The 23725-nt window shown below is 44.0% G+C and overlaps 1 protein-coding gene across 4 annotated transcripts in view; it reads right to left on the bottom strand.

Annotated features, from left to right (window-relative positions):
* The window catches only part of LOC105745046 (zinc finger protein 420-like), a 120841-nt gene that overhangs the window by 12686 nt on the left and 84430 nt on the right, over nucleotides 1-23725 (bottom strand). For 3 of the 4 annotated variants that reach the window (XR_009180365.2, XR_009180364.1, XR_011645602.1), the window contains 2 exons: nucleotides 2989-3084; nucleotides 1945-2164 (listed from right to left, as the gene is read on the bottom strand). The gene's annotated coding sequence lies outside the window, so the exon portion shown is untranslated. The remainder of the gene's footprint in view (nucleotides 1-1944; nucleotides 2165-2988; nucleotides 3085-23725) is intronic. The other variant, XR_011645601.1, reaches the window with a different exon arrangement.

The following is a 23725-nucleotide window of genomic DNA, read 5'->3' as shown; positions in this document are numbered from 1 at the left end:
TGTGATTAAATATTACTTTTCACAATAAACATTCCAAAAGATGATCATGAATTTAATTCTCAGCATAGTTTGCATGTCTTGGCTTATTGAAGGTTATATTAGATCAAAGATAGTGAATCAACAAATGCTCCCTTCAGGCTCTATTCCATTTCTGCAATTGACATGGGAGTCCTAGGCCCTCATTTACAGACAGGGACACTGAGAACATGTAAAGGGAAGTGACAGACCAAGGCCCACAAAATTGGAGTAGCAAGGAAGGACCAGGGTCATCTCTCCACCCTCTCTTACTCTCAAGATCCCTACTCAGGCTACCTTCTGTGCTTTGCCTGGGAGAATGGGATGGTTTTACCCTCTCTCTGCAGCTCTGTGAAGTTGTCTGGAGATGTTGCCTACAGATCACAGTGGGGTGCATGGGGAATGGGGTGATCCTGAACCTCTGTGGTCCAGACCTGGACATGTGTCCTTTACCTATGAACATGGCTAATGCTGACTGTGTCCTCATCAGCCCTGGGCCTCTTGCTTAATGCCTGGTGGCCTTGGTCAGCCCCAAGGGAGGAGCAGCAGATTTCCTGCTTGCTGTGCAACTAGAAAATGACTCCAAGTCAGTGGGCAAGGTCTGGGAGTCTTGGATGAGAAAGCCACCTCTCACCTCTCCTTAGGGTCCTGGCTCCAGGCCCAAGTGAGGGAATCTCAGTGAGAAGCTGTGTCCTGCAGAGTTAGATGGTCTCTGGGGGAAAAGAGCACATACACCCTTCCCAGCTTTCAGGTTTTAAAATATTTGAATAAACAGAGAAAATTGATTCACTTGTGAAAAGTACTTGAAATCATTATGTAAATTGTATAAAATTCTGTGAGCAATTGTCATTCATTCATCAACAAGGTGACAAATCCTGTCAACTAGCAGTTAAATGTCCTTCATCTGTCCACCTGCCTGGTCTCATCATTCCTGCACAAAGGTCCTTTCATACAGACCCATCCCTCCCTTTGCTAGCTTTCTTCCTACCTTCTGTTCCTTCCTATATTAACTTATTTTCTTCTGAAATTGACAGAAGCTTATTATAAAGAATTAAATCAAGAAAACATAAAAAATGGTAAAAAACCATCCAATTTTCCACAAAATGGAAATTATCCATCATCAGCATCAATCAGAAGGCCCTCCTACAAGCTGTCTTCCTATTCTTATATGGACAGGGAAGAATAGAAAGCTGACAGAATGGAATTTGTTTGGAAAGGGGAAGATAGATTTAGCAACAACCAGTTGCTGAGTTTGACAAATATATTTGCATAAAAATACAGTGGTGAGATATATTCTACTTTTCAGTTAAACATAAATTTCATGTCTCCTGGCCTCACAGAAGATAAAGAGAGATTTGGGTTTCTGTGCTAGCATTGCTGTGCAGGAGTGGAGGTCAGCCTAACCTTTCCCCAGCTCCTGTGTGACTTTATTTCTGTCATGAGAGCTTGAACAAGTACTTCTTTCTCTGTGAAACTGAGACACTTGACATAGGCAAGCTGGGACATCCAGCCCCCCTTGCCCCTGGCTTAAGTTTCCAAGGAACACCATGGACCTTGCGAAGACACATTTCTTTCCTTCCAAGGAAAATTTCAGTGCTCCATCTGTGAAACAAATTCTCCATTTCATTTATAGGTACTCTACTTCAGAGACATCCAACTGTCCTTATGTCAGGTGGTTTTGTCCTGTTGCCAAATGTCTTTTCTATAATGCTCTAATTTGCTTGGCTCTATCTTTTATCTGTATTACTGTGATTTTCCCAAAAATTTCCTCCACACTGCTAATTTGACTTTCAGCTATGTCTATTATGCTATACTTTTATGTTTTATATTAGTTTTGTAGTAATCATGTATCAGTCCTCATGGTTAATCACCATTTCTATGTCATTCTGTTGTTCTATACCCAGGTCCTGAAATCCTTCACAAAGTTACCTTAAAGGATCAATCCTTTCTTCTTGCATTTCCTGACACTGAGATCTTTGGGGGTGGGAAGCATATGTGGAGGGGCCTTGCTTCCCTGTGAGTGACTTCCATTGGAGGTTGCAGGCTCTTCTCACTTTCTGGGAGAACATCTGTGCAGTTTCACACAATTCTTCCCGTGTGGGTGAATTTTTGCTTTTCATTCTTAGCCTTGAAATGGACTTTTTTCACCCTGAGAAAGTAATAACCAGACCCAAGCCAGCTAAGCTCCTGCGATGAAAGAACATCACTCATATTCAGGGTGATAGTGCAGAAAATGGAGGTTGCTGTGGCTTGGGCCTTCAAGAGCCTCTGCTAGACCATGCTTCAAAACCTTGCCCAGCTGCAGCTGCTATGGTCCCCCAGTGCCTGGCTCTGGGATGACCACTAATCCTCACCATGACCAGATACCCGTGCACCCCAGCTGCTGTGGTACACCTCCCACTTGGTTTTGGGGTGACAGTGGCAGTTGGAAGGCAGGCCAGGTGGTGAGACTGGTCTGGCTACACATCCAGAAAACCAGAGCCAAGGACTAAAAAGTGTTCCAGGTACTCTACCAAGTGCATTAAAAGAGGATGGCCTCTGCTTTCCTTCCAACATCCCAGCAAGTTGGGCATACTCAGGGGGTGTGCCCTCAGGCCCTTGGTGCTGACCCACACTGCCCAGCCCAGCTTGGTCCCTGGCAGGTCCCCCACACCCACCAACAACCTTGCACACCCCCTTTTCCAGTCCATGCATGCCCCACATCCACCCCTTCTGGGACCCAGCTTTTCCCAACCATCCAACCAGAATCATCAGCTCTCCTGCTGGCTCCCCTATTGCCCTTCCTTGCAAGCCTTTGGCCTGCCAGGTCCAGTCAGCAGGCTTGACTGAGCACACCAGGCCAGGGTGAGGAGGAAACCCAAGCTCTTGTTTTCTGCTCAGCTCTCAGTAATGTCTCTTCTCTAGTGAGCCAAGTCTGGGCTGTCCCTTTGCCTAGCCTCCCATTGAGTTCACCCCTCCCACCTGGCATCTTACCACAGATGAGTCTGCAGCACTCCTGTTATTGGCTAGCTTCAGATGAGCAGAACATCTGTCCAGTACCTGGCTCAGTCCTTAGTTCTCAGAGCCAACCTGGGAAATGCCCAACACAGAAAGTCAATGTTTGCCCAGAGCATTGGATATGCTAGAGCCATGGGTTCCAAGGTCCTGCCTGGCTCACCCATGTGACTTCATGCAACACAAACTATTGTACATTGGGTCATCCACTCAACTCAGCAGTTGGAGCCAAATTGGGAATCTGATCCATTCTACTATGACTGGAAACCCCAGACAGGGGTTGAGATGGAGTCTGGCAGGTACTGGGCTTGGAGGCAGGCCATCTGGATGCATCATCACCTGGGAAGAGATGCCCTTGGAGCTAGGAACTAGGATCAGCTATTTTTTTCTTATTTCTCCCCACTCCCTCCTCCATTGTCTGCTCTCTGTGTCCATTCACTGTGTGTTCTTCTGTATCTGTTTTATTCTCATTAGGTGGCTCTGGAAACCCATCCTGGGACCTTCTGGAGTGGGAGAGAGGTGATCATTCTCTTGCTCCACCTCAGCTCCCTAGTTCACTGCATCTCATATTGTCTCTTCTTTTTTCTCTTTCTCTTTATTTTTTTTAAATGTTACATTAAAAAAACGTATGAGGTTCCTACATACCCCCCACCAACCTCACCCCACTCCTCCCACATCAACAATCCCTTTCATCATCGTGGCACATTCATTGCATTTGGTGAATACATTTTGGAGCACTGCTGCACCACATGGATAATGGTTTACATTGTAGTTTACACTCTTCCCCAGTCCACCTGTGGGCCGTGGCAGGACATACATTGTCCGGCATCTGTCCCTGCAGTACCACCCAGGACAACTCCAAGTCCTGAAAATGCCCCCACATCATATCTCTTCTTCCCTTTCCCTCAGCAGCTACCATGGCATTTTCTCCACACCAATGCTACAATTTCTTCCATTACTAATCACAATAGTTCCATAGTAGAATATCAGTAAGTCCATTCTAATCCATACTCTATTCCTCCATCCTGTGGACCCTGGGATGGTTATGTCCACTCCACCTCTATGCAGAGGCTCAGGGCCTGGCTGTCACTTTTTTGTTGTTGTTGTGTTATCTTGCTGCCTCAGCTCTCTGTGTGGGCAGCACCACTCCTGGGTGGTCTGCTCTCCTGCGCAGGGGCTGCACACCTTGCACAGGGTCCACTCCTTGTGTTGGGGGAACCTCTGTACTGGGTATTACTCCTTGTGCATGGCAGCACTCCAAGCTCACCACACGGTCCAGGAGGCCCTGGGTATCAAACCCTGGATTTTCTATATGATAGTTGGAAGCTCAATCCTTTGAGCCATATCTGCTTTTCAGGAGATCAGCTTTTTGGACAGGTAGATCATGTAGGGTATGGGTAGAGAAGACAGATTCCATGAGCTAGGGCTCAGGCAGAGGCCACTTGGTGCAGTGGGCAGACCTTTCACTCACACCTCCTGGGTCTTTGCTGTTTGTGGACAGGCTCCTCCAGAAGTCTTTGGCAGCACAGAGCTAAGGTCCCAGGGATCAGTGGTAGGATTAGGGACAGATGCTGACCCACCACCCCATTACCATCCCACCAGGACTGTTTCCTGGCTTCTTCACACTGGAGTCCTACAGGTCTATGCTTTTTCATTTTTTCTTGAAATTGTGTCTTATCTTCCCCAGAAGTAGTTACCAAATACAACAGATAGTGTTGGCAATGTTGTTAGCATAGGCACAGCTGTTTCCAATAGCAAGGTCCACTAGATCTGGTGTCACAAAGGAGAAAAATATCTCTTAGTGAGGTGATTTATTGCAAGTGCACAAGCAAGGAACTGGGGGAACCTTCCCAAAACCAGTTCAATGTGAGAATGGGAGCTAGGCGTTTTACAGCCCAAAGAAAAGGAAAATGATGCAGGTGAGAAAAAAATTAAAAAAACAAACAAGTGATACTTCTAGGGGTCTTGTGAGGAAGGTATGCATAATTTCTCAGTTCTGCATTGTCTCAAGCATATTAAACTTGCACTTGGTTTCAGTGGCTAAAAAAAAAACAGTTTAGATATTGTTCTGTGGGAGCCTATATGTAAGGTTGTTATGAATCCTTTCTCGATCAAACATTCAAAGATATCAAGCTTTTCTTGGGGTGTCTCTGTAAAAGTTAGAGATTTATTGGGTACTCCTGACACAATTCAGTCTGGTTTTGCTTTGAGATATTATCTTATTCCTGTAAACAAAACTGAGAAATTCTGGTTAAAATCCTTCAGGGAACTAAGTGCAAAGAGTAAACTTATAAAATTATATTAAGAGAAAACCAGCACAATTAGTGTATTAGAATTTTCAGAGCTGCTTAAGTGAAGAAATTTCTAGTAAGCATATTTTCCAGCTATCAATGTCAAAAAACAAGTGCTTGTCCAGCTAATACATAATCAAGTTTTACAATGCTATCATCTAAAAGAAATTTAGATAATGAATCTAATGTCTGATGCTGTGCAGCTCTAGCTCTAGCAGTAGATTCAGTAAGTTTGTCTATTGTGATTGATAGATTTTTAAAAATTTTTAAATTATTAAATTTTTAAATTTTTTGTCTTTATTTTTTTTAATGTTACATTGAAAAAATATAAGGTCCCCATATACCCCCCCTCATCCCACTCCTCCCATATCAACAACCTCTTTCATTATCATGGGACATTAATTGCCTTTGGTGAATACATTTTTGAGCACTGCTGCACCACATAAATAATGGTTTACATTATAGTTTACACTTTCCCCCAGTCCACCTAGTGGGCCATGGCAGAACATACAATGTCCAGCACATGTCCCTGCAGTACCACCCAGGACAACTCCAAGTCCTGAGAGTGCTCCCACATCACATCTCTTCTTCCCTCTCCCTACCCTCAGCAGCTACCGTGGCCACTTTCTCCACATCAGTGCTACATTTTCTTCCATTACTAATCACAATAGTTCCATAGTAGAATATCAGTAAGTCCACTCTAATCCACACTCTGATAGATTTCTAATTTTGTTTTCCTTTGTCTTAACCTCAAGCCAAGGGAGCAACAATCTGCCAGAAGAGGCAAACCCAGAATCATGTACTCCCTGGATAAATCCATTTTTTGTCTGATGTACCTTGTGGGGACAAGTCCAGTGAGAAATTCCAGATTCATTATTAACTCCTAAAGGTGCTATAAGGAGAACAAATGCACATTGTCCAGGCATTTACCAGCTGTTAAGAGGCCAGGAAAATATATTATCAAAGCCCTCACAATTTTTATAGGAAGGAAAAATGCCTTTAAAAAACAAGAAAAATATATTCATTAACCTATCTGCAGGAAAGGCACTTCTAATATCATGTCATCAGTAAGCATCACTGCAGTGAAACTTAGTTCTCAAGATACCTCAGGGTGGAATAAATTAGGTATTCAATACAATCTACTAACTGTAATGCATGTAGGGATTAAGTGTTAGGGCAGCAAAAATCTGTGATAGTTTGATTTACAGAAAAATTAAACTGAATATAAAGCTCTAACCTGATTTCTTATCAAAAGACAACTGCATAAACATGGCTCATATACATAAACCTTGAAACATCTTGAATCTCAAAATTGATCAGATAGCTCTGCAGTTGGGATGCTGTAATAGTGCAAATCTCTATGTATGGAGAATAATGTGTATATGAAAGTAACATGGAAAAGATTTTAATTGGAGACTATGACTATAGGATCAGTCTAGAATTTATTTGTAGGGAAATGAAGACTTTCATGTATATGTATGAATGTTTGAGCCTCTCATCTAATTTCCCACAGCAGAGATCTCGCATGTAAAAGAATTCCTTTAAATATATACTGCCATAACCCACTGAAAGTACTGGGGGAGAGTGTAAACTATAATCCATGCTGTGCAACAAAATGTATCCACCAAATGCAATGAACATGCCACAATGATGAAAGAAGTTGTTGATGTGGGAGGAGTGGGGTATGTGGGAACGTCTTATTTTTTTTTTTTAATGCAACTTTTTTTTGTGATCTTTGTATCTTAAAAAAATAAAATTTTTTAAAAATGTAATTATTTGCAAGAAGATTTCACTTGCAGATACATGGAGACTCTACATGCATTAACTGACATGACAAAGAAACCATATTTCAGCAAATTACTTTGGAAAATCCTCAGTGACTAGTCATCTTTTGATCACCATAAGCAATATCATACTAGAAGGAAATCATATGAATGCCATAGGAGTGCTATAGCCTTTATTAAAATCTTGGTCCACAGACAATACAATGAAACTCATTTTGGAAAGAAACTATATGGGTTAATTCTATGTGGGAAAGTTTTCATTAAATTTTTCCACCTTAGGCAATACAAGATAACTCCCAAAGCACAGGTGCCCTATGAATGTCATCTGTGTGAAGAAGCCTCCAGGCAATATACTTTTCTTGGACAACATGAAAGAACTCACACTGGAGAGAAAACCCATGACTACCATCTATGTGGGACAGTTTTCATTCATTGCCCTTTACTTAAAGAACTTGAGAATGTGTTTTGAGAGAAACCCTTAAAAAGTCATCCATGTGGGAAAACTTTCACTCATAGTTCTGCCCTCTGGTAACATGAGTGAATTCACACTGGGTAGAAACTATATCATCTAAATGAGAAAATTTCAATTTTTCTAACTTTAGAAAACATGAGCTTGTTCAAACTGAAGAGAAATCCTATGAATGGCATCAATGTGGGAAAGTCTTTAGTCAATATTCTGACCTTACATGGAATGGGAAAACTCACACTATAAATGTGTTTTGTTTTGTTTTTAACGTGGGAGCCAGCTTGAAGTTGATATAAATCTTTTTTTAATATGAAAGATACATCAGCCATAGATTTAATCTTTAAACACACCAGAAAAACTCACATTCTGAAGAAAGTTTGCCATCAATATGGACGTGTCTTTAGTCATCAGTATTACTTAAGATAACCTAAGGAAATTCTAAGGGAGAGAATCCATTTGAATGTCCTTTATGTAGTAAAGCCCTTAGAAGATGATCTGAGAGAACTCACTGTATAAATCTAATGTAAGTAGAGAGTTGGAGAAATCAAATGTGAGAAATTCTTTGTGCTCAATATGAGAGTGCATTAATTTATAATTTAAATAAAATAAGGGAAATCCCCAGGAATAAAAACCTAGGTCTGTAATCACTGTGCACTATCATTCAAACACAACCTTGATGTGCTAAAGAAAACTCAGTTTAGAGATAACTATGAAAACATGAAGTAAGAGAGAAATGTCTTTACTAGTAGGATGAAACTCCTTGGGGGTGCTCCAGAAAATTCATACTGGAGAATGTTTTCAATGGGAAATCATTTATTCAGTGATTGGGGAGTTTATAGGCATCAGTTTTGTTTTGGTTTGTTTTATCTCTGTGAGGGCTATTGTTTGAGGAATTGGGGAAAATGATTGGGTATCTTAGGACTGAGTTATGGAGGTCAGTGGTGGAAATGGTATAGGTTTAGGAATAGAATATCTAATGGTTTTGATTAGGTCATTGATTAAATATCCAAAGAATAGGACCAGATATTGTTGCTTTGTTTCTGATCTTAGAGGAAACAATACTTCATTTCAGTGACTAGAATCTTTATAAGTAGGTGAGAGTCCTGTGGGTAGTAGATCACCGAGCAAAGCAGAGGTCTAGATAGTTCCACTTGCCCCTTACTAATGGCCCAATAGGGACTATCAGTTATAACCCACTGTAAAAATTGTCTTGTTCATAATAAAATAGGTAAGAGATTCTAAAATCTACAAGCCCCATTGCCAATGCCAATATGATTTTCCAGGTGTGGAAATCCACACAATTTTGGAAAATTTATAATCTAGAATATCTATATACAAAAAACTTTTAACTAACTTCATACATAATTTAGGACTGCTGAATGCTTTCCTACTAAATTTGGGACCACTAGAAGTATTTCTGTTCTCACCACTACACTTCATATTTTTAGATATTGAAAGACAGAAGTCTTTACCTTAAATAGAGACTAAGAAAAGGATATCATTTCTCATCACTTCAGTTATATATCCATATAATGGTGGATTTAGTGTAATAGAGTACAGAGAAAAATCAGAAAGCTTGGAAAAGAAAACTGGTTTTTTTTTTAATTGCAGAAGATATGATTGGATATATAGAAACCACTACTAAATTCACAAAATATTAGAGGTAATTAATAAATTTACTAAGGTCACAGTGCCCAAAGTTAAAATAAACTTCAATCTCTATTTACTAGAAATTTAATGAGAGAGGTGCTCCATGTTCCTGGGACCATAATTTCATGATGTTTGAATATACCTGTCTAATACAGTGGTAGATCCACCCAGCAGCAGAAGAATTCATGGAAAATTCAGTTATTTAATGGCTGTCACTGAGGGTTTGTTCATTGTCCTTGTCCTACAGGCAGGGATCATCTTCAGCCTTTCTCCCAACAAGATATCAAGCGTTATTGGATGAGCAAAGCATCTTCATGCATACCTCATTGTCTATATCATTCCACAGATGTCTATCATTATAGAGCCCTTGCCCTCCACATCATCATAACATAGATCATGTCTTTCACAATGCCAGTTGTCCCCTTACCACACTTGGGAACTTTTGATTCTCCAATCACATTCTGTCCACATTCCTGACATGAAATTTTTTCTGACTCCCACCATGAAGCAGTAAACAGATAACTTTCAGGGTGCTTGAGTCCAAGTGATCGAGGATTAAGCAGACCCCTCATTGTTCAACCCATTGGGGGCTTTTTGCCCAGTGCCATAGGTGGTTTACTGTCTTTCTGAAGCTAGGTAAACAGCAGCTGTTGTTCAATGTATGCCAAATAGTTTTACCTTGACTTATCTATCAGCAAACCAGCACCTGGTGGTCCCCCTTGATTCAGGGCCCTATGAATTCCAATGCAGGGTGGGAGAGCCTTCATCTCATACTGCAACAAGATCATTGTTGAGGGATGCTTCTGCCACCCTTTCATGCAAGCATGCCATTCTTTTGAAGGCCCAGGCAAGCAGCCTTTAATTTACTACTTCCACTTGATGATATTCTGTCACTGGGCACAGCCTGGATTAGTGTTCTGATTACCCAGGACCCAGAATATGATGGGTATTTCTAGACTTAGGAGAATCTAGGAATACTTGGTAATCATTATCCTTTCCATTTCCACCAAGGCCTGATAGCACACCAGAAGTTGCCTTTTGAAGGAATGATTCTGGGTTGTGTCTGGGAACTCTGTGACCTAACAGCACATAGCTCTGCTTTCCATATGACACACTATAGAAGTACAAGGAGGATACCAACATGGAAAATGCTGGCACCAATATGTAAATGGCCAAAAAAACCACTGGGCTTCCTTTTTGGAGGTGGGTGACTTTAGGAACAGTAATTTTTCCTAGGGATCCAGTGTTAGCTTGATCTCATATGCAAGTGAAGAAATTGACCTACTGGACTGAGCCTTGCAACTTGCTAGAATTTACAGCCCAACTAAATTGTTCAATCTCCATTAGTAATGCAAGTACTACGTGGGCAGTTTGTTCCTCAACACTGGCTCAGCAACATGAAAGCATCAATATAATGGAGCACCTGGAGTTTTTTGAGCAGGGGTAGCTTACTCAAAATCAGTCACACACAATGGTGGAAGATAGTAGGTTAGTTAAATACTCATGTGGCAGTTCAGTGAAGGTATACTGTTGGTCTTGGCATTGATAAGAAAATTGATCTTAGTCTTCCTCTCAGAGTGGGAAGGCAAGACAGGCATTCACCAAATCAACAACTGCATATCAAACATCAGTGGAGGGAAGTGGACTTGGCCCAGTGGTTAGGGTGTCCGTCTACCACATGGGAGGTCCGCGGTTCAAACCCTGGGCCTCCTTGACCCGTGTGGAGCTGGCCCATGCACAGTGCTGATGCGTGCAAGGAGTGCCCTGCCATGCAGGGGTGTCCACACATAGGGAGCCCCACGTGCAAGGAGTATGCCCCGTAAGGAGAGCCACCCAGTGCAAAAGAAAGTGCAGCCTGCCTAGGAATGGTGCCACACACACGGAGAGCTGACACAGCAAGATGATGCAACAAAAAGAAACAGATTCCCGTGCCACTGACAAGAACAGAAGCGGACAAAGAAGAACATGCAGCAAATAGACAACAGACAACGGGGGGGGGGGGGGGGGAGGAGGGGCGGGGCGGCAGGGATAAAAATAAATAAATCTTTTAAAAAAACAACCAAAGGCAAAACAAAACAAACATCAGTGGAAGCTGTGATGGTTTCCAAGAGAGTCACAATGTCTAGGATTGCAGTTGCCAAAGGCAGCACTTCTACATTCAAGCACCAATGGTCTACAATTAGTTACCATGTTCCACTTGCCTTTTCCACTGACCACATCAGGCTATTATTGTCAGAGATGGTAGAGCAGAGGACAACTGCAGAAAGGTATTTTATGAGTTCCTTTTCTCCACCAGGAAGGCAGTGTTGTCACTATTGGACAATGCAATGAGGTAGGAGCACTGAGTATGCTCAGCCCATCTCTCCCTAACATGATAGCCATAATTTGTTGAGATGGGGAGATTATACTTGTAGTCACCACTGGGAAGTGCAGTGGTGCAACATATCAAGTGCTACAATGTATTCCCTGGCATTAAGCATGACCACAGAGGTGGCTAAAGGCCACGTGGACCAACCCACAGGGTAGCAGCAACCTCTCATTCCCATACCCTTGTGTAATGCACAAAATCTCTGCATGTAGTTCATGATGGATGACTGTATCCAAAAATTCTATAAGGCTTTGTCCAATTCCCCAAAACTGGATATGCACTGGAGCATATGGCCTAGAATCCTGGAGTATGGTTAGAGTTCTTGGTCCCAATCCTCAGTTATTTTCAATTCGGGCATGTCTTGGTAAGGAGACCCCTCTCAGGGGCCAGATTTCTCAGTGTTGTAGCAGAGGAAGAGATCTCCATGTTACTCTTCCTCTGCTGCTGTCCATATCTGGTGATTGAGGGGATGGAATATGGAAAAGAAAGATTGCCCCTACTGAACCTGTGACCATTTTACAATTTTATATTTTCCCCAAAGTTCTACATTGGGGATTTCATGCATGTTGTCTTTTAGGACCCCTTATTCTCATAACCAGAAGAACACAACTTGGTGAGAGGTGGCCCCAAGGTAGTGGTGGCTGCTGAAGCATCCTGTGGATCACTGGGCTTGCTGGATTAACAGTCAAGCCCCTACTGCCCACCATTGCTTTCTTTGTCAATTACCTCAGCAGATATCCTTTTAGTGTGAAGCAGGGAGGGTATGATAAAGCTATTCAATAGCAACTCCCAGGGAAATCCCTGGGGTGAGGAGTCTAGACTGTCACTCCACCCAGGAGGACATTTCCTAATGAAATTATCAATGTTCTACCATAAAGTTGGAACCTAGTGTGGGACTAAATTCCTGTTTGAAGAGGAATATCCACATACTAAAACCCAGTGGTGTGACCTGCTAGGTCAGCTGCCTAGGTTCCTCCTCACTATTCCAAGGCTTAGTTGCAATTCAGGAGGAGGTCACCCAGGGTGTATGTTTGTCCGAATCCCTGAAGGATTTAGTTAAATAGGGGTTGGAGCTAGGTCATCATCTGCTCCTTCCACCATCCCCCATCTTACCCCTTAAGTTTGTTGGAGGACTGGCCTGGATGTGATTCAGCCAAGATTCCTCCACTCAGTCTGGTTGATCATGGTGGTATTGGTATCCTCATCATAAAGTCAGGACAACTATGAGGAAAGATCCTCGCTAGGCTTCTCTCCATACCTATTTTTCATATCCCATATTTCCTCTGTAAAATTTCATAATTTCATTTTCTTCTACAGTTCCCTATCTTTTGTTCTAATAGGATGCTGAATAATGCACTCACACTAACCACAAGATCACTGTGGTTATATCTGGTTTCAGAATAAAAATAGATGATAGGGGAAGTGGACATGGCTCAACTGATAGAGCATCTGTCCACCATATGAAGGGTCCAGGGTTCGATCCCCAGGGCCTCCTGACCCATGTGGTAAGTTGGCCCACATGCAGTGCTGTGGCGTGCAAGGAATGCTGTGCCATGCAGGGGCGTCCCTGCATAGGGGAGCTGCACACACAAGGAGTGCGCCATGCAAGGAGAGCTGCCCTGAATGAAAAAAGCACAGCCTGCTCAGGAGTGGCACTGCACACATGGAGAGCTGATGCAGCAAGATAATGACACAACTAAAAAGAAATGCAGTTTCCCAGTGCCATGGGATAATACCAGTGGACGCAGAAGAACACATTAAGTGAATGGACACAGAGACCAGACAATGGGGGGAAGGGGAGAGAAATTTTTTTAAAAATCTTAAAAAAAAAATAGATATAAGAATCTGTGCACTACAGGAGTGTATGCTGGGTAGTAGAAACTCCTAATGCATTAATCCCCTAATGTGTAACCGTCTAGCCAACTCCCTGGAATTCATGAGGAGGTTCTCAAAGTCCCATTTATTGCTACCCTTTTCCTGTAGAAAGGAAACAGCATGCTCTAAGTATGCCACCTGTGGGCCATTACCTTTACCTAGCCTGCTAGGGCGAGGGTGAACCTTCAGTTTAGCCCACAAAGACAACAGTCCTGTTTTGTCCAAGATGTTCCTGTACCAAAGGAATGCAAGAGTGAGGGAAAGAATGACCAAAAATTCAACACACTCCACTCCATACTTCCCCAATGCAGTCTGCATGCAGGATTAAAATCTGTGGAACAATTTGCTCTATGGTGCATTGTGTGAACATGCTCAGTCAAAACAAAAACTTTTAGTAAATGAACACATTATTCCTTGCACAGAACAGTGTTCAAAAGAGTAGGGAAAAAAGATTCCAGCATAGCTGGTCTACCAGGGAGGCCAACTGCTTGTACCAGTGTTGGAAGTTGGCAGCTCCATTCTTGACTTCTCATTGGAAAGGAGAGACTTGTGCTCTTTGAGTGTTCAGTATTTATACACCACAGCATGTGGGGATCTGCCAGTGAGAGTTCTCACCCTGATAAGAAGCTGGGGCTACATGCTTCCAGTTTCTGGTTTAAGGGATGTTCAGGCCTTTCCATTTCCTAACATATGCACCAGGCTGTGGAATGGAAACATACTGAGACATGTGCAAACAAAAGAAGTGGCAGTGGTAGGAAAGGGCTGGGAGATGGTCTCTAGGTGTTTCCCTGACTCACCCAGCATATTAAATTCTCCAGTATGCCCCCTATATTATATTGAGCTACTTTGTCATGTCTTGAAACAGTATTGTTGCCCATAGTAATATTAAATTCAGGTGGGGTCAAAAGAGACAAGACTCTAAATCAAATTGCACAATTTTTTTTACAGTAGTCCTTAGGAACTTTTCTCAGGATGGCCCGGTGAAATTTAGGCTTTCAATACAAAAAAAGCATTTCTTCCTCAAGGTTGGGACACTCTGTATGGGTAGCCTTTGAGCTTCAAAAGAGATTTCCCCTGACTGGTGGACTCTATCACTCTTGCTTATAGGGTGGTTTCCTTGATATAGTAGGTAATATATCCAGTAGGCCAGTGTGGGCCACCATATTGGGAATTCGATTGGAATTATGTGGAGTGATGGCTAAATGCTGACAGATTTGCTTAGTTTGGTGGCTCCAGCAAAAGCCTGTATCATTGCACCCTTTGAATGAGGGGATTTCCATCACTGTGACATAGTCTTTGGAAAGAAATATATAGTATCATTTAGTAACACTCCCTTAACTCCTGGGCGTCAAACTGTTCTTGCCCAATAACTTGAGGTAGGGATTGCCAAAATATGGCCACCCAGGCTGTCTGTTAGAGCTCTGAAGCCAACAATTTCTGCAGGGACCCATTATCTTTTTTATTTTACCCAGACCTTCTAGTTCTGATGATCCAACATGGAGGGGGTCATATCCTGAACAGATTTGTTAGAGCCAATGATGTTGCCCACCTGTACTGGTATATCAGAGTTCCAGGTACAACAAGCAGATCCAAGTGTCATGGCATTTTTTGCACCAGCCTGTGTTCCCATGGAGTTCCACAGAAGGGAAGCACCTGCATCAACTCCAGGTTGGAATTGTGGAGTCCTTGCAGTAACACCACTGCTGCCCAGATTCACAAATCACCCCTATGAGTTTTGTTCTCAGCTGAGTACACTGAGGTTTAGATCCCTTTCCAAAGACTGGGCCTAATCATGTGACTGCCTGGACCTCCAGTACTTAGCAATCAGTATTTCCAAAAATATGTTGTATTGTCATGTTTCCCTTCCACTTGAACACAGTGTTTCATGTGGAAATAGCTTTAGTTATACAGGGTTTCCACCCACATAAGTTTTTCTTCCTAGTGGCCTTCGTGTAGTTATTACCTGAGTCATCCATTCCAATGTTCTATCAGCCCATTTACTTGGAGATGATAGGGAGCATGAAAGGCCAATATCATGCAATGGGAGCATGCCCATTGTTGAGTCAAGTATGCTGTCAGTGAGGTACATTGTTCTGATTTGAGTCTTGTATATCAGATCACATAGCCCAGGCATTTCTCTAAGGCTGCAACTGTGGTCTCAGCATAGATATGAGGCATACGAATTGCTGTCCCATATCTCGTGTATGTGCCTAAAGTGGTGAGACACTATTGGAAAGCTTGACTGATGAAAAGCTTTCTAATGTGGTTGAGTTGCCACTTTCATGCAGGGCCTAAGTCTCAGTTGATTTGGCCCACATGGTATTGTACAGCCTGAGCACAGTCATGAGTCACACAATCTCTGCCTCTTCTAGAGTGAGTCCTCATGATTTGCCCATTCTTTTTTTTTTTTTGATTATTTATTATTATTATTTTTAAATTACATTAAAAAAAAATGAGGTCCCATTCAACCCCACCGCCCCCGCCCCCCACTCCCCCCACAGCAACACTCTCTCCCATCATCATGACACATCCATTGCACCTGGTAAGTTCATCTCTGAGCATCACTGCACCCCATAGTCAATGGTCCACATCATAGCCCAGACTCTTTGATTGGACCTCTTGTCCTACTCTGTGGTGGATCCATTGGGAAATCATTGCAACTTGTTGGTCAGCTTCAAGTGGCCTTTTGCAATGGGTGTCAATGGTGGCAACAAATTGATCATCATCCCAGTTTACAATCTGTTGCCATAGTCTTAGTGACTACAAGGAGCTTCTTATAATCCAATCATTTATGTACCACTCATTAGACAATATGGATAGTCAGCTGGCCAGAGCCTGTGGATCTATAAATATATAGCAGAAAATTATGTTGAAGTAACATGCACAGCCAAACCCACCACAGTATTTCAACCCCTTGTACAGAACTCCATCATCCAGTCTCAGTCAGTACGTGTCCTTTCTTGGGACAGATCACCATAGTAGCCCAAAGGATTTGATAAGTGATGAGTTTTGCAGTTTAATCTGTGAACCAAGATACACTATGAGCTGGATTGCCCCACTTAGCCAAGGTAAGGGCAGGACCATCCATGTGGGCTGTTTCACCCCATCCAGCAAAGTAGAATTTTGTTCACTGCGCTGGCTAACTCCATGAGGTCCTGCTGAGGATTGCTCTTGGAAGTGCCATTTCCATTTAATGATGGTACTCTGTTGAACATGTCCTTAATTATTAGTAGGATTAGTGAGTGCCTACATGACTATGGTCAGTTTGGGTCTTAAGAGTCATTGAGCATTTAAGCACAATCAGTGGTTAAATCAGTCTCCATTAAGGCCCAATAACAAGGTAAAAACTGCTGATCAAGAGGAGGAAGGGGTACTTGGATGGTTTGTGTATTTGTCAGCTAAAAAGGTACTGATGCAAAGTACCAGAAATCTTTTGGCTTTTAAAAAGGGTATTTATTTGGGGTAGAAGTTTACAGCTACCAGGCCATAAAGCATAAGTTCCTTCCCTCATTAAAGTCTGTTGCTCTGTGTTGAAGGAAGAAGGCTGCTGGTCTCTGAAGGGGTTCAGCCTCCCTCTTCCTCCTAAGGCTCCAAGGTCCCAACTTCTTCCAATCTCAGCCACAGGCTGTGGTAAGTGTTCTCTCTCTTCTGGGGGCTCATTTCTCTCTGGGCTCAGGTGCTCTGCTCTCTCCACAAGGCCAGGTGTAAACTGTAAGGCATATGGCATGTCTCTCTTCCTGGGGCCTCTGCTGTATCTAACAGAGCCTTCTTTCTTTCCCCACACATCTGCTTCTCTGTGTGCTTACTTCCCAGACTCCAGGATCAAAACTCCAACTAACTCCTCTGCCCTGTCATTTTTCTGTGAGTCCCCACCCAACAATGTGGCCCAATCAAAGCAGTAATCACAATTGAATCAAGTAAGAATGAAACCTCTGAGTCCAATACAATATATAATATGCCTGGAGGAAGAGACTAGCTTACCAACATAATCCAATATCTATTTTTGGAATTCATTAATATTACCAAACTACTACAGTTTGCATGTCCAAAATTCAAGTCCTTGTACATCCAACAGCACTTTCTTTTTGCAAAGACACCCATCTGTGTAGGTAGGAGTCAGTGAGATCTGTACTTCCATAGGTCTAACAAGTTACATTAACCCTAGTGGTAGAGGTTTTGTCACATGTTCCTGGCAAATTGGTCACCACGGACTGGTCTGGTAATGGGCATGTGCATGGTGGTTTGAAAGGTATTGGGAACCTTCCAGGGACTGCACCACCTGGGCAGGATGGAGCATTGCCAAAGGACTGAGGGAAAACCCCCTGAGGATGCCTTACTTGTTGGTGTGTCAGAAGCCAAGCAGAGGTATGCCTCATTGGAACTGGCCGGGGCCTTTGACCCTTGGCCTCTGGTCAGCCAGATAGATGATCTGGCACTGCCAAGGTCAGCTAACCTTCCATCCACCATCCTGATCCTCAGGAGCACGCAGGGAGCTGGTGGCATCAAGGAAGGGCCCTTGGCCTGGAGCTGGGCACTGGGGGCCTCGGCCCCCTGCAGTTGGTCAATTCTCCACTGTCTTTGCTGAGCAGCATGATGCTTGAGGCTTCAGGCTTCAGGAGCTGGAATATATGGGGTTATACTAGCCTGAAGACATCCAATGTCCTCTTATGTCAGAAGGTAAACAAGTTCCAGCATGGTTAGTACTTGCAGGGGAGTCTGCTTGGTAATACCAGATGATGTAGGCTTTGGACATCTGTGTGTCCTTCTCTCTCTTCTTTTGGCTGCCACACCCAGAGTATGGTTCCCGCCAGTGAATGTCCCCAGGACCTTTCTCCCAGCAGTGCACCTGCATGGTGGCCTCCACCTGGCCACCATGGCACCTGCAGGCAGCACCAACCCAGGCCTGGTGGGGGTGATGGTGATCCCAACTGTGGATGCCCAAATCCCTCACCTGCTAGAACTCTTCTCTGCCATGGGTCCCTTAGCCCTTTGCACCTGCTTGCAAACAATACATACCATGGGCTGCCCACCTGTTCTTGTCACCCTAGCTCTTCATTGCCTTCCCTAGCACAATAGGGATGAGCCAAGGAAATATACATTCCCTTTGCCCCTGGGTCCCATCCTACAGACTCACTGTGTTCTCCAGTGTCCAGTTGACTGGACCCACCCATCCACCCACACATCAGGTACCCTTGAGCATGTTCCTGGCCAATACTTTCAAGAAACCATGTGGTGGGAACAGATATGGCTCAGTGGTTGAGTGCTGGCTTCCCACATATGAGGTCCAGGGTTTAATCCCCAGCTCCTCACACACACACAAAGAAGCCATGTGGCACTTTTAGCCACTCCATGGCTCCTCTGCAGACCAAGGGAAAACAACAAATTTCCCAGGAAACAGAGAGGCAGATGGGTAGGCAGGCAGACAGGCAAGGAGACAGACATATCCCAGGGGCTCATCCTGAACAGGACAGCAGGATTTGGGTATGAAGATGTCAAAAGAAACTACCAACACCAGCAGCATGTTTTCCAACCTCAGCTAATTCCTGGCTAGGAGGCCACACCCCTGGGCCTCCTTCCCTGGGGTGGGAGGGCCTATGTTGGCTGCAGGTCAACCTTGTGCTGGGATCTCTTCTCTGAAATGAAGAGAAAGAGGGTTGTGTGACCTGCTCTAATTGAGTTTAGAGTCAAATGGGTGGAGACTGCAGGAAACAGCAGGGAGTCACTCTAGCCATTACTGATGTATGCAAAGGGTGTGCTCACATGCAGAGGAGAACTCTGAAGTGTCCTCCAAGAGATAGCACATTGTAAAGTGCCTCAATCTTTCCTGATGTCTTGGAAACAGCAGATTGTGCTCTAGTCACCCTTGGAAGGATCGTCAGGAGCTCTGTGACTGCCTAGGGCACCATCCACTGTGGTATGGAGGCCTAGTGGGGTGGTACATGGTAGAGAGTGAGGAGGGAGTGGGTAAGGGCTTTCAGGGGGTGGGGTGGGGTAGGGTGAGGGTCAGCACAGCACCTAACCCAACCATAATCCAGGTCCACAATTATAAACCTCAAGGACTTTTAAAAGGAAGCTTGGCTACTGAGAATAAAGTCATAGGAGATGGGAGGTAAGGCTATGCCCACTGCATTGGGATGTGGAGGCTACTGGTGCTCAGGGAATCACAGGGAGTCTCCAGAGCCCTGCCTCTCCTTCCAGATACCTGGAGATTTGCCTACCCAAGGCCATCCCAGTTCTCAGTTCCCAGGGCATCCCTCCTAGTTGACAATGCCTTCAGATGGCATGCATCCAAGCCCATGATATGACAGTCTCCATCTTGGCCCCTGGCTGGAGTTTCCCATGACAGCAGACCAGATCAGAGCCATGATTCGGCTCCTACTGCTGTTAGGCAGATGCCCCAATGCACAGTATGTGTTGCTTGTAGGTGCATGGGTAGGCCAGTCAAGACCTTGGTGCCCGTGGCTTCCCTAGCCCTAGTCCTCTATGTAAATGTCAGCTTTCTACCTTGGGCAGTTACAATTTGGCTCTGAGAGCTGAGAATGGAGCCTGGCCAGAACAATTATTCCCATTTTAGGGAGGCCAGTAGCAGGAGTGCCAGGGTCACATGGGCAGGAGGAAGTGTACACCCTGTGGGAAAACAGGCATGGGAACCACCTGGACTAGGCTCCTTGAGGAGAAACATTCCTGAGTGTTGGACAGCAAACAAGACCTTAGGCAACCTCCTCACCTTACCTGGTAAACTCAGTCAAGTCTACTGGGTGGGGAGGGCCTTGGCTGGGTAGGCTGCCCTAAGACATGCAAGGAAGGGCCTGCTGGGCTGTGTAGTCCTGCAGGGATAGACTTGGGACAGAGGTGGACTGGGAATGGGGTGTGCATGACTGTTGGGTGGGGGTGGTTTGCTTTCCAGGGACTTAGCCAGGCTGGGCAGGGTGGGACAGTGCAGAAGACCTGAGGGCACATCACCCTGAGGATGCCTGACTTGTGGGATGTTGGAAGCCAAGGGGAGGCAGGCCTCTTTAGAAACCTTCAGTTATCCCAGTGTTCCCTTGGCCTCTAGTCTGCTGTATGGGTAGCTAGACATTATCAGGGCCACCTTAATACCTGGCCTGCCTTCTGGTCACCACTCTGGCTCTTGGCATGTAGGCATGAGCCAAGAGTGAGATATACCATGGTAGCTAGGGCACCCTGATGGCTCATAGCAGTAAGCTGGGGCCAGTGGCCCAAAGCCAGTCTCAAGGGACCTACAGACCCTGAGGCTGGATGAGGTACAAAAAAGCAGCAATTCAAAGCACTAGCTCTTGAGGTCCCAGGCCATGGCAACCAGCATCAATGGCTATATCACCTTGAACATGCCCAATTTATTCTGATCTCTAAGGATAAGCCAGGTGGGCTCTGGTTAGTATCTGAAGGGGAGACTGCTTGCGAGTACTAGGTGTTGTAGGTTTTTGCCAACTGCATTTCTCTCTTGTGCACTTGCTCTCTCTCTCTCTAACCCTCTCTTCCTTGGCAGTCCCAGGTCAGAATACGGCTTCCTCCAGTCAATGTCTCCTGTCCATCTGCAACAGCCCTGCACTTACACCACTGCCTCCACCATGTCCCATGTGCATTGGGGCAAAGGTAGGTGGCTCCATCTAACCACTCATTGGATCTCTTGGACTGGCACAAGCCCAGGCCTGGTGGGGAGAGCAGAGACCCTGACTGCAGAATCAAACAACTCTCACCTGCTAGACCTCTTCTTGGCCACTGGTACCCTAATTTGTCCTGGCACCTTCATGCAAACAATGCCCAACATGAGCCACCATTGTCTTTTGCTGCCTTCCCTTGCACAAGGATGAGATGAGGAAAGATATCTTATCTTTGCAACTGGGCTCCATCCTACACATGCCCTGTGTCCTTTAGTCCCCACGGGACAGGCTGCTTGGGCATATTCATGGCCACTGATCTCTAACAACCATGTGCAGCATTTTCAGCAACTCCAGGAGGCCCCTATGTAAATGAAGAAGAAACAACAGTCCAGGAAACAGACACACATGAGGGGCCCATCTGACCTCTTGCCAGCAGGATTCAGGAGATGCCACAAGAGACTGCCATGGTGGTGGGAGCACATCCTGGGGAACCAAACCAGCTGATTCCTGGGCCCAGCCCAAGCATGAACTCCTGGCTCCCCAGTCCCTCTCCATTCTGAGCTCTCTTCCTAGTCCATCAGTCACCCACTGGATTAGAGAACCCAGGTCCAAGGCCTGTGGCCTTGACCCCATTTCAATGGATCACTGAGCCTCCTTCATTCCAGATCAGAGGGCCCAGGCTATCTGCAGATCTTGCCTGTACCAGAATCCATTTTCAGGGATGACAGGAATGCTGACTGAGTGGCTTGCTGTCATGGAACTTATAGAGTTGAGTGGGTGGAGACCAACTGGAATCAGAGCAGGATTTCACTCTAGAGTAGGGGAGGATTTTGGAGGTTGGGCTTACTAGCAGGGGAGAACAATAAAGCACTCCTCCACCCAAGTGATAGCCTATTGGGAGAAAGATCGCCTGACCTAGAAGCACTTCAATCTATGCTTTCCCAAAGTCTTGGAAATAGTGCTGAACGTGTTCCCATCTCCCTTTGGCAGAACTTCAGGATCTCTGCATCCACCTAGGTCAGAATCCACTATGGCACCAAGCCCTTTCTGGGATGGTGCTGGGTGGGTGTTTGGGACAGGGCTGGCATACGCTTTCTGAGTGTGAGGTGGTGGGGCATCAACCCTAACCCGACCACAAAACCTACAGCCATAGCTCTGTGCCCCAAGGCTTTTCATGAAACCAGCCTGCAGGAGGTGTAAGTGAAGGTAAGTATCCAGAACAGAGTGCTTATAGGATTCATGGGGGCTCACGATGGCTGCTGAGTACATGACTGTGGATTAAGAAAATGAATATGATTAAGCAGAAATTATTATTTTTCCCAGTTCAGCAGAACAGGGTATCTCAACTTTCTTCTTTAACCAACCTGGAATTTGTGGTTGTTTTCATCCTTTCTTTCAGTTTCTACAATAGCTTATAGACTATAATATTATAATATTGTAAATATGTTCATTCTTAGTTACTTTTGTATTTCAATACACAATTTATTTGAACAAGGTTATAGGCTTTCATGGAGATACTGCATAAAAAGAAAAGGTCTCATTGCATTTTAACATTTTTATTACTCCTTTTAACATATTTTGTTTTTTATTGTTTGTAATATTTCTTCAGTTTTTCCAAACATTTAATTATTAGTAACTCTAAGTACCCTAAATCTTTACCATATTTATTGTATAAAGAGAAATGTCAGAATAAAACAGAGGTAGTTTATTCCAGCTTGTGTGTTAAGTGGTAAACATTAGGTAAGTAGTAAGTTGCCAGCTCTACATCTCTAAGGACATTTGTCATCTATCAGGGCAATACTTTTGCATTTTCTCAAAACAGTGGGAATACAACAAATATTAGAGGTGAAGGACCATGGTTTGTTTCTTTCCATCTTCCCTGTTATGAACATGAGTCCAATTAAAAAATGGATGACCCCTCTCACAAATTGTCAGTAAGAACAATTATCTCCACCTTCAGCAAGAAAATGTGTGGATGTTAGTTTAAGTATCAGGCTTATGCAAGAGGGCACAGGTGGCTGCTACATAAGTTTATATATTACATATTCCACAAACTGTGCCCACAAAGAGATGTCAGCATTGCCCTGAGATACAGACGTTTTTTGTTTTTTGCTTTAGTTTTCTTCTTTGATACAGACTTTTGAAATACAAAATTCATTTTCCCAGACTCAATCCAATCGATTTGGTCATGAATTATCCTAATGATAAACTCACTCTACTCTTCTGTATGAATCTCAGCCCACTTTTTCTTCATCTCTTCATCTTTGAAAGGTCATCATCCAGTCTGACATCAGAGTTTTTGGGCAGGAAGGAGGAGTTACTCCACTTAAAAGGAAGGTTCTATATTAGTACCTTATTCTCAGCTTTTATCCTGTTATTTCTGGTTCTTCTGTTTTCAGGAAGGGCTCCAATGGTATTCATTCTTGTTCAAACCTTGACTTTCGCTGATTTGGGAATCTATTTTAAGTTTCATGACACAAGTAGCCAAAAGTGGCTGACAAGTCAGGATGGGATACGAGTTTACTTTTCTCCAAATACTCAGCTTCTCAACTTGTGCTCCTATTTTAGACTTTCACCCCATATTTCTTGAGAAAATTCTTCTACATACCCCCAAAGGATCTACAAATTTTTAAGTAAAAACCTGACCTCCAGGACTT

The sequence above is a fragment of the Dasypus novemcinctus genome, chromosome 14, assembly GCF_030445035.2.
Source record: "Dasypus novemcinctus isolate mDasNov1 chromosome 14, mDasNov1.1.hap2, whole genome shotgun sequence".
Lineage (NCBI taxonomy): Eukaryota > Metazoa > Chordata > Mammalia > Cingulata > Dasypodidae > Dasypus > Dasypus novemcinctus.
The sequence above is the reverse complement of the archived record's forward strand: the minus strand, read 5'-3'. Positions and strand labels throughout refer to the sequence as shown.